A 13,740-nucleotide genomic window follows, 5' to 3' on the forward strand; every position below is an offset into this window, starting at 1 on the left:
CGATGAGACATTTAAATGCAATGCAGCTTTATCTAAATGCATCAATAATGTTCATGATGACAGTGAACAGCAATGAAAATTATGGTACTTCTCTATAACGATAACAAGATTTGTAATGCTGACATTTCTATTTATTCCAAATAATGCCATGATACTTTGTACCTACATGTTGGCATTATGAATTAACTTCATCTTAATAATCACCGCTGTACTTCCTAATTCGAGTCAATTTATCACAATGTTTATATCCAACATCAGACACTTTCTAAACTCATTTAATCACCGTGGATATTCAGTTAGTGCGCCAATTATACCAGAAGAACATGATGTTCCTTCCAACATTACCACTGTACAAGCCGGGGACCCCTGTCGGATTAAGCCATCACTCAATCAATCGAGTATGAGTATTGGTCATTCGTGACCAGGAGTTTTGCAGTCGTTTGAACTTTGGTCTTTAATAGATAATTTTTTTCATTAGCAACCATACCGCATCACCATATTTTAAGATTTTTGTATGTCATCGTAATATTGTACGTATTGCGTTTTTGCTTATTTTATGTTACCCTCTATGATACAGCAACTCAACGACACAAAACGAAACATTCCAGAAGACTTCAAAAGGAGTGTCTATTCTATATGTCAAGCTCTAAATTACTAAAAGTCTTCAATGACTAAAGCATGTCCTCATATTCATTTTCAAATAAACCAGCACAATTTTAAGTAATTGAGAATTTCTAATTATATAGGCGACCGAGTGGTCTAAAAAAGAAAGGGCAAAAAAGCTACTGTATCACTTGACTGTCACACTGAGGTTGTGAATTTCAACCCCGCACCTGGCAGATGTATTTGTCTCAAATTCCAATAGACTAGGATTGTAAGTTTTCGTTCCGAAGGACGGTGGTTTTCTCTGTGAACTTCGGCTTCCTCCACTAATAAAAACTGACCACCACGAAATAACCAATAGTTCTGAAAGTGGCATTAAATACCAATCAATCAATCAATTTTTATAATACATTTTTCAAAGTTTGAATTGATTTCTAATCCGAAAAATTAAACGGATATGAAATTAAAGTTAAAGTTCTGAAACTAGAACTTTTAAACTTACATACAGACTTATATGTCTTTAAAATAAGACAATAGGCATATATGTATTAAACTGTCTCTCAAGTGAGTAAAATGTTAAATCAAAGAGCGTTTTAAAAATTCTTTCAAAATAAACAGAGACGAGGGAATATGCGCCACATTTATTGAGAAATATATCTTCCTTTTATCGTTCAATATTGTAGAAGATGTCAAGTCAATAATCTATATACCTTATGCGAAATATTAATTATTGTTACATAGCACAGGAAAATGTGATTGACATATTCTCCAGCAGAAAACCAGAGTCGGATGCAGGACTATCACGGGAATTGTAAAAAGTGTGAAATTGTTGGAAGCATAGCAATAAAACAGGACTAAATCAAATAAATGAAGGAAAATTTACACAATATAGTAATATAGCTTGCGAGTAATGGATTTTCAGAAATAAAGAAATTGTTTTGACTGAATCGTTAGGTAGTATTCGTTGTTACATGTAAGGTAATTAAAAGAAAGAAAACAAAAATAGAAGCAAATTGGTGAACTAAATCTAAATAATGGATGCACATTAGACAAGTGACGAGTTTACCAACAAGTGACAATTTACACATTAAATAAACACGGGAGATTATTGCTGCATTCTGATTCGTGGTATCGTAATTTATAAATAAAGTCTTATATCACAACCTGTAGTCAGCCAGTACGTAACAATCATTTTACGGACGTGGTTTCTGTAAAGGTAAGTCATAATAAGTTTTGTTTTGGTATTAAATCTAAATTGAAAAAGACAAATATTAAATTGTCAGTAAATAAATCTGAATATTGGTCTAACAAGTCTCATTTCTTAAGTATTTGAATACTTTTATATTCAAAATCATCGTATTTAAAATTTGTAGAAGTGTACACTTGTCTCATCAAATATGTATATCATATCTTGACATTTCGAATAAAAAGCATATGTATTAAACGTTGAAATTTCAAATAAGTTCGGGATTACACCAAAAATTCCACTAAGAATAAGAAACTTAGTTCATACATATTTTTGTATCCCCTCCCTCACAAATTTTGATATTGGAAATGTTGATCGCCAGACGGAGCAAACACTTGCATGAAAATTGATGACCTGATGTTTCATAATTGTGTGATTGATCTTGAACATAACAAGTAAAGAATTCCGCTTTAACTGTTCGGTGCTGTGGACCTAAAACTTGCATTGAGGTGTGAGCTTTTGCTTCGTTAGAAGATCTCATTATTATTTGAGAAGAGGAACATAAATAAACGCGGTGTTACGTCGTTCAGATAGTTGTCAAGTGTGTGCAACAATTTTTCTCATACATAAAGTAAATGTTCTGCACCATGAACCTTTTTCAAAATTCTTTTAGAACCCAAGAAATATTAAACTTAATTTCGTTATTCGTCTTTCAATTAAGTCTTAAATATTTTTCTTTCATTATTACCAAAATTCTGAAAATTCTGAAAATAAAAGTTTTAAACATTTGGCAACATTTGTGGACGAAGTAAACTGCGTCACGTATATTTTTTGACTAGTCTATGTATCTGTTTTTCATTGAATACAGAACTATATGTTTACCATGAAGATGTAATGCTAAAGTTACAAAAAGCGACATTTTGTCCTCAATTCAACAATTTTTAAAATAAGTTTACCTACAAAAACCACTTACTTACCTAAGAGCACCTGAGATCACCCCCAGTTTTTGGTGAGGTTCGTGTTGCTTAGTCTTTAGTTTCCTATGTTGTGTCATCTGTACTATTATTTGTCTGTTTGTCTTTTTATTTTTGGCCATGGCCTTGTCAGTTTGTTTTCGATCTATGAGTTTGACTGTCCCTCTGGTATCTTTCGTCCCCCTTTTTCCTAAACAGTAAGGATCAAAGTCAAATGTCATAGTCCTAAAAATAATTGTCTCAAAGAGGCCGAATTTTATCATGGGATCACACTTGATTGTCAAAATGTATGTGTCGTTTGTAAAATTATATGTATGGAATTAAGTTCTGGTTGGTATTTTATACAATTGCATATCAAGGCTTTTTGACATCTCTCATCTTTGTCCCGGCCTTAATAGCTTTGATCTAGCAATTTCACCTGCGAAATAATCTTTGACACTACGTTGAAAAGCTATACCAGATCTGGTCAAGTCCTCTTCCGCTTTGCTGGTAAAGCAAAGAAAACATATTGTTTCTATCATTAAAACATACAAACACAAACTGCTCAATCAAGATTATCAGATTTTCATCCTATATGTATTCTAAACTTCCAGCTGTTTAACACAATATGAAACCTTTTTGAACTCCTACGATGCGCTATTTGACAAAAACCTTTATAGTGTGACTTGCAGTTGATGTTTTACAATATTAATATGAAGAAATTTGATAACGGTACTAACACACCATTATGTAAATAAAAAACCCAAATTGAATCAAAGTAAAACGGTTCTACTGCCGACAAAGCGCACCTGAAAATAGTTTTTCAAGAGAATTCTCAGAGACAAAAGCGTTGAAAGCAAAATGAATAAATACGCGTATACATGGATGATTATATTCATAGCAGATCTAAAGAGAACAACAAAAACCGTCCATTGCAAATTTTGCGGGAGCAAATTTGAGGCTTAATTTTGTGTAAAATACAAAATTTAACAAAACATATGTAGTAAATCATAGTATGTTACATAAGTTATGGCGACTACTGCTTTTATGCATCCTTATAAATTTATCGAAAAAAAACCATGAAGCACAGGATCTTTAGTCACGTTCGATCTATAATTGTCACATGCTTGTTTGTGTATCTATTATTTAATGATATATTCTTTGATGAAAAATGAAGTCCACTCAAACTAGTTGATTCAAACATGAATAGTTTCCCGTTTTCGGATGATATATATATAACTATAAACTAATGATGGTTTTTGAAATAGTATGAATATCTTATGGCAATCCTGTGATAAATGGCAATTAACAGTTGAAGACAAAATTTATGGTTTTTAGGAGAAAAAAAACCTTCAAAGCAGAAAAGTCTATAATATCATAGAACATAAATTTCGGGGGTCAGTTCTTGGCAGAAATTCTTATCACTAGCATTAATGATTTAGTCATGAAAGCTAGGAAGGTTATGTTTGCTTTATATTCTAGATTTATAGATATTGGTAATGTGCCAATCAAGTAACCATTCAGTTTATTTTATTCATTTGTCAGATCTGTATGAACTTAAATTGTTGAAATATTGATCTATAATTGTCACATGCTTGTTTGTGTATGTATTATTTAATGATATATTCTTTGATGAAAAATGAAGTCCACTCAAACTAGTTGATTCAAACATGAATAGTTTCCCGTTTTCGGATGATATATATATAACTATAAACTAATGATGGTTTTTGAAATAGTATGAATATCTTATGGCAATCCTGTGATAAATGGCAATTAACAGTTGAAGACAAAATTTATGGTTTTTAGGAGAAAAAAAACCTTCAAAGCAGAAAAGTCTATAATATCATAGAACATAAATTTCGGGGGTCAGTTCTTGGCTGTAATTCTTATCTCTAGCATTAATGATTTAGTCATGAAAGCTAGGAAGGTTATGTTTGCTTTATATTCTAGACTTATAGATATTGGTTATGTGCCAATCAAGTAACCATTCAGTTTATTTTATTCATTTGTCAGATCTGTATGAACTTAAATTGTTGAAATATGCACGATAGACTCGTACTAATTTTTTATATGACCAAACGCTCGTGCAGACAGTAAATGCTAAATTGTTAATCTTTCTTGTTTTACAAATAAACAACCTTTTGAAAAAGGTAATGATATGCGTTTATAATTTGCCATCTAGCTAGAAATAAACTATGATAACATTATAAGAACTTGAAGGCAAACACACGGCATTGTGATGCTATAAATTCAAGTAAAGACAGAAATACTTTGTGAATCAGGTCCCCTTGAGAAATAAATTCAGACGAAATTGGCCCTACCTCTTTTAAGTGTTAATTAAATGTATTGTGTCTTTTCATGATTTAATTGAAACTTGAACGATTGACATTTGTGAAACGTAGCTTCGTGTTTTGACTTACTAAAACATATATTATCAAAGGAAAACATACTGTTTTACGTGCGTTTAAGGATGTTCGCTCCTTTTGTTTTTGAATTTTTGCCAGATATTCGGAATTCTCTGGTTTTATCCATGTAGTGCCATTCAAAAATTTTGCCCTCTAACCCCTACTTTTCTTTTCATAATTTTATCAAATATAGTTTAAAAAGTCATATTTGAAAATCTTATAAAATCCTTGTTATTTTTCCATAATTTTTGAAAGAAATCTAGAGAGAATCATTTCCCGCCAAATTTGCTATGGCTTATATCTCGAAAACAAGGACACGGATCCGTCATTTTTTTCTGCTTTTTCAGTTGTGTTATCTATATACTATTAATTTATAACAGTCTTTAAAAAAGCTTGTTATTTTGAAATAGAGTAGCGAACATCCTTAATGGAGATGTCTGGATTAATCCTTCATTGGAAAAGTTCGCAACAATTATAAGAACAGCAAAAGAGAATAAGTAAGAAGCACTAATAAATCTTAAAAGATAGGATTTGATATCACCTATATTTAGAGGTCAAAAGTGTTTCGCATTTGAAAATTTCGAAATATATTTCATAAGAAACATATTTTCAATATAAATTCTACTTAACCTATTGCTTGTCCGATTTAAAATTTTTGTTTTCCTTAAAAACAGTAATGCATGTTTAGTCATTCGATAATTAAAAATGTATTCAAGACTTATACCTTTAAGGAAATCACTGTGAACTTCTGCACTCTATAGGAAAAATATACGCTAAATTTCAATATTTGTATATGAATAATGATTTTTCAGTAATGATATTTTATAAAAAAAAATATCATATTTAACCGGAAAACACTGTTTACATTAATGAGTTTAACAGTAAAAGATTTATCAAAATCGGACTTGAAGTAAGTTTTAAACAATGTTTTTTTTTAAATATGTGTTTTTATATGAAATATATAAGGGAATTTCCAAGAGGTGAAACACTTTTGACAAAAATCTATAGTTTTGTGTATCTTAGTAGTATTTGTCTTCCATTAATATTTTCTAATTCGTTGTCACTTAACACATACCTGTTCACAAATAGTTTAATGTATTTTGAGTTGAGTTCGTCTGATGACATACTTTCCTTATAACTGTACTGTTTTTATCGAATACGAAAAACAATTATGTTATCCCATATTATCTTATTTATTTCAAGATTTCTGAATGTAAGTCATGAACTTTGGCTCAGTGTTAGGGTAATTAAAGAAAGACGCATTTCCAATTTACAACTCGTCCAATACCATCAAATGTTTGTATACTTATAAATCATTCAGATAATCTGAAGCTTTTGATGCAACTTGCTATTATTACAAGGAATGAATGAATATTTTATTAAAGCTAATAACTGACTTCTATTTTAGTTGGTATCTTTGATGACAAGAAAAATACGTATGATTGATATCATTTCCATTACTAGAAAAACTCATTTTACTATACGCAGATTTATGACGTCATTAAAATGTTTTATTGACAAACTGGGGACCCTTGCATCTTTGAAATGACAAAGTCATTATGTCCTCTTGACATTTTCCAAGTACCCGTCTGTATTCCTATAAACATTATTCGAACTTTCCTACAGAAATATATTAACTTTATCAATTATCTCATTCATTTAAGCTGCGATACGGAAATTATCCCAATTAAGATAACAATTCCTTTGTTCAATGTACTGACATAAATTTCAAGCACAACAGACGCACAATTGACGTTATATAGAAACGTCGTCGATAATTAAAGGGGTCATAGTCACAACATCTTAAATATGTGATTCCCTTTTACCCATATTATTCTAAATTATGTTATAATGTTGACTCTGTTGTCTACAGTGAATGACAAAACATGGAATGTCATTTGATATTTTAATGTGAGCATCCAGTTATAACTAATTAAAATCAGATTGTTATAGGCAGTGCAGTTTTGTAACTAGTTCAAAAGTAACTTTGAATGTAACGTGATTTACATGTATTTTTTAAACTGATTTCAGAAGTCGCAACTCATCCAAACTATAAAATAGCAACGTAATTAGAAATCATACAACATATCCTTATTCTTATATTAGATTTCTAATGGCATTATACACATCTTGGTTGACTTGTAGATAATGATTATTTTAGCAAATTTATGACCAGCAAATGAACATCAATTGAAAGTTTCAAAATTGTATCAGCCATAATGTATATTGACATCGGTAGACAACTGTCTCCTTAATTTAACTTTTAGATTTTATTATTATAGTCAGACATTTAAAGATGTTTTCATTTAATTTTTTCACTGGATATACATTCAAGCCTTATGCTGTTTATTGCTGTTTGGTCGAGTTGTTGTCTCTTTGATACATTCCCCGTTTCCATTCTCAATTTTATTCAATTCAGATGACTCTGGTTTTTTTCTCAGTTTATAATATTTTTTTTTTACATAATGTTTACCATTGTTTTCATTAGCTTGGATTTGCAAGAGGACGGTGTGTAACTTTATCTGAAAAATTTATAACTTTATCTGAAGATTTCGTTTTCATTTCTTGGAAAACATATATCTCACTTAAAAACATGTCTGAATAAGGAAACTGTTTCCATACCAATATCCTTGAAATTTTTTGTCTACCTTTTGTGTCTATTTGATATGATTAATGAAAGCATTAAAACTTTACTGCTTTAAAAGCCTATTACATCATTTTGGAATGTTCGAACTTAACTATAATTTACAAAAATCTTGCGCCGTCAGACTAATCATTTTACGATTAAAACTGTTGATATTCGACATCAATATTTAAAATATTGCTACCTTATATGTTGTTACGATATAGAATTACAGGAAAACTTCCTTCCATGGTAGACAGACTCGAATTTGGCGAATGGCTGATATATACATAGTTAGGGATTGATAAGAATGAATTGCTGCATATCGATGGCACGTACCCTGTTTTAAATATTTGTCATCCTTCCCTACCGCTTTATCAGCTTCCTCAACATATCTGTAAAACTCGTATCCAGTTAGCGCGTGCAAGTGAGGAGACATTATCAAGTGAGCAGGACTTATCAACAAATTCTCCCAACATATTGCCTTGCATTGTAATGGTGATAAGCCACCAAATAAATTCTTTTAATAAAATAAATTACACTTGCAGTACATATTTTACAATGAACCATTTCTTTTTTCCTAAAATTACTTTACATTCTGAAACGAGATGTTGATAAAATGGTGTCGACGGCAGTCTTGATAAGTTCTGCCGGGACTACTTTTTTTCAGAACTGAACTATTGATCTGATCTGTATTGAGATCAATCTATCGATACAAATGTCAACAATGCGGGGGTGGCAGTTTTAATTATTAAAATTCACAGTAAAACTTATAATTAAAATTGATTAATTAAATGCGCATATATTATACACTCTAGATTAAACATTTCATTTTAAATAATAAAATAGGTGGAAAATCTACCACAAAACAACAACCCTCTTTCTGACATGTCTAAAATACTTATTTCGTCTGCTAAAACAAAACAAAACAAAAAAAACATACAAAATGGCTACTGACAAAGATAATGCTTATGAAGACCAATCAAACAGACATTTTTTACTTCAATTCGGAGGAAATTCAGAAAATGAAAGTCAAAGTCAAACTGAGTGCATGTACATATATGTATCACTAATGTCAAATTATTTGAGCCTGAATTACATATACCAAGTTTTCTCAAATTGCTTGTAAAACAAAGAAAAATAATTGTTTCATAAAAAAGCACACATACAACAATTTATTATCATGTTCACTGCATATTAAATTGGTATCCTGAAAAATTCCACAAAAAGTCACAATTTAATGTTTTTGTTGTGAAAAATGGTGTAAATCATATATATTGGCTATATCTGTATATGTACATTGATAATTCACATGAAATAGACTGAAGAGGGCAAACTATTAAATGATTAATACATGAAAAACATGTTAAGATTCCATTTATAGTATTTACTGTTTCAGTGTAACTAAGTTAGGATTTGAACCTAAGACAATCTCATAAAGAGATGCTTTGACCCCTGAGCTACCAAGTTGAACACACTGAAAGCATAATTTTTTTTCAAGAATCATAAACATGATGTACCTTGTCATTTTAACTCCAAGTCATCAAAAGAATGATATATCAATGTACATGGACAAACACAATGCAGCGAAGCAATTTTGTATAATATTTCAAAAATCCAGGTGATCTGGTTTTGTTATTTGTCAATACAGAAGAAAATATCTTGACGGAAAATTTTGACATATTTGAACCAAATATGTTTTCCTCAATGATAACATTTGGCGAAGCACTTATAGGAAATGGTACCCCATAACCTGAACTAGAATACCGTCCCCATGCAATTTGGTGGGGTAGTCGTTACAAAAATAACACCTACCTTCCTTGTCTTCTCACGTACAAATGGCGGGTACAAGGTGCGAGATGTCGAGGTATTTACATACAAGAAGGACAATTTACCAACATCTGTTTTTCTCAAATTAACTTCTCCTTTACGAATTACGACTACTTAAATATATATGTGTACTTTTAGTCTTGAAAATAAACAGCATTTTGATGCGTTTCTGGAATTTTTTTATGAAGCGTATGCTGTTCAGCAGTCAGCGAGTAGAAGTTTTCTTCTTCTGGTGATATGAAATACTACGATCTTTCAATATAATCTTTAATATTTCTTTTTTTTTGTATCATCTTCAAATATTATACTCTCATATATGCATTATCATGTACACGAAACATTTTTCTTCCTCTAGTTAATGGGAATATTTTACCCTACGTATTTTGGCCACAAGGTGTATCCGCGGTTTATTATTTTGATGACGTATGTTGCCTAGTAATAACAGAGACACTCTGGTAATAACAATTCCCGCGAAATTATTGAAAAAGGAAATTTTGATAAAAAAACATTGCTTTGAAAGATGATAAAAATGTTATCTGAACGTGGATTGTATAGATATTGAAAAATATCAGCCCGCGAGCCAGAATATGCAGCTAAATGTCGAGTGAGCGTAGCATCCACATCCAGATAACATGTACTTATCTTCACTTTCTATAAAGAAATATGCTTCGAAAATAATGTATCTGATTGATTTTCTTGGTGACGAATCTTTATTCTTTTCCATCATTTTTACCAAATAAGGGGTGTATTAATTTTACTCATTTGAAATGTCTTATATCAATAAGTAAGAAGATATTTAAGTACCGAACGTGACTTATTCCCGATTGTGACCGTTTTGCTGAGTGTGAATTCGCATTGCTATAAGACGTGTCACGGTATTTTTCTATCCAAAATCCATGTATTTAGTTTTGATGTTATATTTGTTATTCTCATCGGATTTTGTCAAATGTCTTATCGTTTGTAGTTGTAAATCTATTTTTTTTTTCTGTTCTATTCGTGTGTTACGGTAAAGATGATTAATCACCCAGTTCATTTATAAGATTTTAGTTTGGGTCAACTAAATTTATACGATATATTTGATTTACAGTTTGATTCAGAAGAAACACCGACATAGCTTGATAATACAATTAATTATCTAATTACTACCACAATTGTATATTGATAAGTATTGTAATTTTCATTGTTATTAATACATGTTATATCAGTAATACAAACCTAATCTTGAACACTATCCTATTGTTTGGAAATTTATATGTGACGTCACATTGTGCGCCACTCTCTTTGGCTAACATATAATACGTTATTCGGTTGTGCCTTTTTTATGTGCTGATATAGGTTGTTTTACGTATTCGTTTTTATTCTGTAGTAAGTCACCACTTCGGTGTTAACATGTACATCTATTATATAGTCATTTTTATAAATTTACTGTTTGCAAAAACATGAATTACTCTAAATACTAAGGATTTTCTTATCCCAGGCATATAATCTTAGCTGTATTTGGCACAACTTTTTGGAACTTTTGGTCCTCAATGCTTTCAACCTTGTACTTGTTTTGGTTTTTGAACTTTTTTTATCTGAGCGTCACTGATGGGTCTTATGTACACGAAACGCGCGTCTGACGTATTAAATTATAAGCCTGGTACCTTTTGATAGCTATTATTTGTGTGGGTTTCTGTCCTGTATGTTCTCCAATTTATTTGTATTGAAGTCCTGTCATGTAATGTTGTCATTTTAATGTTATATTTAACATTGCCATAAAATCGGGAGGTTTGGCTAGCCACAAAACCAGATTCAACCCACCATTTTTTCTTAAAATGTCCTGTACCAAGTCAGGAAAATGGCCATTGTTATATTATAGTTCGTTTCTGTGTGTGTTGCATTTTAGTGTTGTGTTTCTTTTGTGTTGTTGTTCTCCTCTTATATTTGATGTGTTTCCCTCAGTTTTAGTTTGTAACCAGGATTTGTTTTTTGCTCAATCAGTTTATGAATTTCGAATAGCGGTATACTACTGTTGCCTTTATTTCGGACGCTATCCAACTTCATATGATACAAAAGGACAGACAGCACATGGTCAAAAGAAAAAGAATAGTAAAAAAGATTATTTATAACATTACATGCAAACTTAAAGATTAAAGTGTTTGAGTCAGGTGAGACGAAAAGGTAAATATGTCATGCTCCACTAGGAATACCCATCGTGATACTTGTGAAAAGTAATGATGATAAGTGAAAGAATGGAGGAAAGGATAATGGAAAATACTGTTGTTATCTTGGACACATATATTAATGGTAAACCAGATCTATGAAGTAATTAACCAATTGTTTAGTCCTGGTACAATGCTATATTATGATAAGTAATATTTCAGTGCTCAGAACTTGAACATCGTTGGTTTCATCGTGATTTTATTTCTCGATCTTTAAGTATTACTTCAATACTAAAAAAAAAGTAGATGATCAATTATTTGAGACAGTTATTGAGAGCTATATTTGCTCCTTGGCGATATACACAAATTCAAATTTTAAACAAAATTTAGAATAATTACATTCTCAAAATTGAACATTACTGTGCCCAATCGAAAATCAGTTGAAATACGAAATAAAAGAAGATATCAATGGAACAATTATAAGCCGTTAACGGATGAAAAAAGTTATTAACCAATGAAAAAGAAATTAACCAACGAAAAGAAAGAACCAGTGTGACAAAAAAACGAAAAGAAAACAACAATTTACAAAACACATCACATGAAACTAAATATTGAGATAAGCCTCCCACTTGTATGACAGTTGTTAATAGTTTCGTTATATTGACAAAATTGAGTAAGCAACCCAAACAGACATACTAGGTTAGTGTGACAATAATTGGGATCCAGTCGTCAAACCTGTGTAGACATACACCAAAGATGTACAACACAGCTGACTACAAAACTAAAACAAACATACAATTTAATCCCACAAAGACGCCAACAAAAAGGAGTAGTAAAAAGTAATAACTCATCGTAGATGCCAACCGGATATGAACTCAGATGCTCAGTGCAGTGAATGATTCATTAATGGTACCTCCCGTGTTTCTTATTCTAAGTACAAATCCCGAGATGATTCACAACTGGCGTTATGAATAATGAGAAATTTTGAAAATATGACTCTTATTATTATGACCCTTATTACAATAGCTACCATGAAAGTAGCAACCATCTATAAGGCAAATCCCCACAGGAAACACTAACCCCGGAATATCGAATCAATTCGGAACTTTACTGAAAAGGGATTTGTTTTGCGATCTCTTGGACTTAACCTGTTTACGAAGCTTTAGTTTTAATGGTTATGGATTATCTTTAAAATCTTATTTACCCGGGAGGATAATATTCGTGTTTGTTTCTTTCTTTTCACAGCGAAATAATCGAAATCCGTCGTCTGCGAAAATTTCTCAGTTAGTTATATATGACATGCATGTGCTACTGGAATGTTGCAACTTATTTACAGTCAAAACTCAAAATTGATCATTTGCAAATTTTGTCCGTTTTGGTTAAACTAGTACTTGATTAACTCATGCTGTAAAAATTAAGGCAACAGAAGTAAACGACTAGTTCCAAGTTTTGTGCTTGTAAAGTCATCAATCAAAATGGTTTGTTTTTCTGTCATTTATGAGATCCAATGTCATAAAAAAAATACTGAATTCAAGATTAGAACGGAAAGGTAGTATGATATATGATATTATTTTGTTTGAAAGCAAAATAACATCTTTTTAGTTTTCTGTGATGGCATTTACTTTTATGTCTCAAACGATAAAGGAAAATAAACGCATACAAGCCTGTCGACAGTCGTGATTGGCCTAATTGGCGATTTAGGAAGTAATTTCTATATATTTATCGACACATCGCATCCAACCATACTTCAATTAAGTTCAAGAACTTAAAGTGGAAATGTCTATAATATTTGATAAAGATTTACTGTCCCTCTGGTATGTTTCGTCCCTCTTTTACATATATATTATCACTATAATATTTTTTTCTCTTTCATGATCATCAAAATTCAACTCAACCTAGTGAGCATAGATAACTAACATTGGGATCTATAGATACAAGAAGATGTGGTATGAGTGCCAATGAGACAACTCTCCATCCAAGTCAAAATTTATAAAAGTAA

The 13,740-nt window shown here is 31.1% G+C and overlaps 1 protein-coding gene across 1 annotated transcript in view; it reads left to right on the plus strand.

Annotated features, from left to right (window-relative positions):
* Nucleotides 1–1,360: 1,360 nt before the first annotated feature.
* The window catches only part of LOC127709271 (voltage-dependent calcium channel gamma-5 subunit-like), a 70,457-nt gene continuing 58,077 nt past the window's right edge, over nt 1,361–13,740 (plus strand). Inside the window, exon 1 of the mRNA XM_052214698.1 lies at nt 1,361–1,819. The gene's annotated coding sequence lies outside the window, so the exon portion shown is untranslated. The remainder of the gene's footprint in view (nt 1,820–13,740) is intronic.

This window comes from Mytilus californianus, unplaced genomic scaffold (assembly GCF_021869535.1).
Source record: "Mytilus californianus isolate M0D057914Y unplaced genomic scaffold, xbMytCali1.0.p SCAF_7, whole genome shotgun sequence".
Lineage (NCBI taxonomy): Eukaryota > Metazoa > Mollusca > Bivalvia > Mytilida > Mytilidae > Mytilus > Mytilus californianus.